The sequence below is a fragment of the Orycteropus afer genome, unplaced genomic scaffold (genome assembly GCF_000298275.1).
Source record: "Orycteropus afer afer isolate SDZICR_OR568_19922 unplaced genomic scaffold, OryAfe1.0 scaffold00272, whole genome shotgun sequence".
NCBI classification, from domain to species: Eukaryota; Metazoa; Chordata; class Mammalia; order Tubulidentata; family Orycteropodidae; genus Orycteropus; species Orycteropus afer.
Window position 1 is genome coordinate 1,450,371 of NW_006921859.1, and position 2,713 is coordinate 1,453,083.

A 2,713-nucleotide genomic window follows, 5' to 3' on the forward strand; every position below is an offset into this window, starting at 1 on the left:
TCCTCAATGTTTGCTATTTAACCATTTCAATTTAACATTGTATTAGAAGACCTAACCAGGGCAATAAGGCAAGAAAGAGAAATTAAAGGCATCCACATTGCAAAGAAAAGTAAAACTCTCTCTATTTGCAGAAGATATGATCCTATACATAGAAAACCCAAGAGACTCAGGAAGAAACAACTGGAATTAATTGACAGATTCAGCAAAATGTCAGGGTACAAGATCAACATAGAAAAAATCTATTTGATTCCTCTACATCAATAAAGATATCTCTGAAAAGGAAAGAATGAAAAAAATGCCATTTATAATAGCTATCAAAAAGATAAAATATGTAAGAATAAATCTTACCAAAGACACCATAGACCTATATGAAAATAAATACTACTACAAGAAAATAGAAGATACCTACATAAATGGAAGAACTTATCATGCTCAAGGATAGGAAATGTCAAAGCAATGTATAAATTCAATGTAGTCTTGATCCAGATTCCTTCAACATTCTTTAAGTATATGGAAAAAACAACCACTAATTATATATGGAAAGGAAAGGGACCTCAGATAAGCAAAGCACTACTGAAGAAGAACAAAGTAGAAGGTCTCACACTCCTGGATCTCGAAACTATACAGCCACAGTAGTCAAAATAGCCTGTTACAGTTACAGTGATGGACACATACATCAGTGTAACAGAACTGGGAATGCAGAAATAGACCTATCCACCTATGGACAGCTGATATTTGGCAAAGGGCTGAAACCCATTAAATGGGGAGGATATCATCTCTTTAACAAATAAAGCTGGTGAAATTGGATATTCATTTTCAGAAAAATGAAACAAGATCCTTACTTCACACCATACACAAAAATTAACTCAAAATGGATCAAAGACTTAAATGTAAAACCTGAAAATATAAAGTTCATCAAAGAAAAAACAGGGACAAATGTAGGGGCCCTAATTTATGCCATAAATAGACTATCAGACATAACCCAAAATGCATGAACAGCAGAAGATAATCTAGATGACTCAGACCTTATAAAAATTAAATTCTTATGCACATCCAAAGACTTCTCCAAAAGAGTAAAAAGAGAACCAACAGACTGGGAAAAAAAAAAATATTTGTCAATGGCACATACAAGGGATTTATCTCTAAAATTTATATAAAACTTCCAACACGTCAACATCAAAAAGACAAACAATCCATTTAAAAAATGGACAGAGGACAATAAGAGAAATTTCACCAAAGAAGATATTCAGGTGGCCAAAAAACACATGAAGAAATGTTCACGATCATTAGCCATTAGAGAGATGCAAACAAAACAGCAAATATCATCTCAACCCAGTAATAATAGCGAAATTCAACAAGATAGAAAAGAACAAATATTGGTGAGGCTGTGGAGAGATTGGAACTCTCATACACTGTTGATGGGATTGTAAAATGGTACAACCACTGTGGAAAATGGTATGCCACTTCCTTAATAAGTTGGAAGTAGGAATACCATTTTGATCCAACAATCTCACTACTATGTAGGTATGTTAAAGAAGTAAGAGCTGGGTTACCAGGGATGAGGGCAGTGGGAGGGAAAATTGTTAGCTAGTAAGAGACTCGTATTGATTTTGGTGAAAAGAAAGGCAATATACTGAAAGCAGATGATCAGCACAATAGCACTAAGGAAAAGGAAGACATGGAGAGGTACACCAGAGGTATAGATAACAAAGGTAAACACTATTACATATGCAAGTCTTCATTATCAGTAATGTTGTTGTTGTTGTTGTTATGTGCCGTGGATATAAGAAACATTAATCTATGGGGGGATATATAGGAAGACAGGCAAGATGATCAGTATGGGTAGGCAAGCAGGAAAATATCAATGACCATATATAGGTTTGGCAGATGATATTTCTACATACATATTTGTATGTACTATAAAAATGTCCATGCATAGGAGTATACTCTAGACCAAAGATAAATTCAGCTGAGGCTAATCTTGCACAGATACCAGTGATACAAAATACCCACAATCCTTACAGAAAGAACAGAAGACAGACATAGAGAAATCCCTCACAGATAGCCAGACACGGTGGGAAAGAGATCCAATGGATGTACTGACTCAGGACCATAGTACTGGGGGACACCAGACTCAATTGGCACAACAAAATGCATAAAAATCTTGTTGCACAACCTACATTGGTGAGTAACGAATGGGGTCTTAAAAACTTTTGAGCAGCCATCTAAGATGCAGCTAATGGTCTCCTATCTTTGGAAGCAAAGGAGAGCAGAAAACCAAGGGCATTAAGAAGCAATCTGCCCTAAGACATGATGGACCTTGAGACCAAAAGAACTAGATGGTGCCCAGATACCAATGCCAACCACTCAGGAAAGGATCAAATCTGGAGATCCTGGACAGAATGGGAGGAAAAACATGGAATAAAATCCAAAAACACAATAATGAACAGAATTACTGGTAGGATGGAGTCTGGTGGGACCCCCAATACTATGGTCCTGGGATACACTTTAGGCCGGGAATAAAACTCACTCCCAGGGACTGGCTCTCAGCCCAATAGTAAACAAGATGTACATGCAGACCACTCAACCCAGGGTGACATACTCATATACTCTATGGATATGCATCCCTTGGAGCAGTCAACCACAGGGCACCAGGGGGCCACATTTGCATGGAGGAAATGCAGAACACACAGGAGTGGGTAACTCTGAGGGG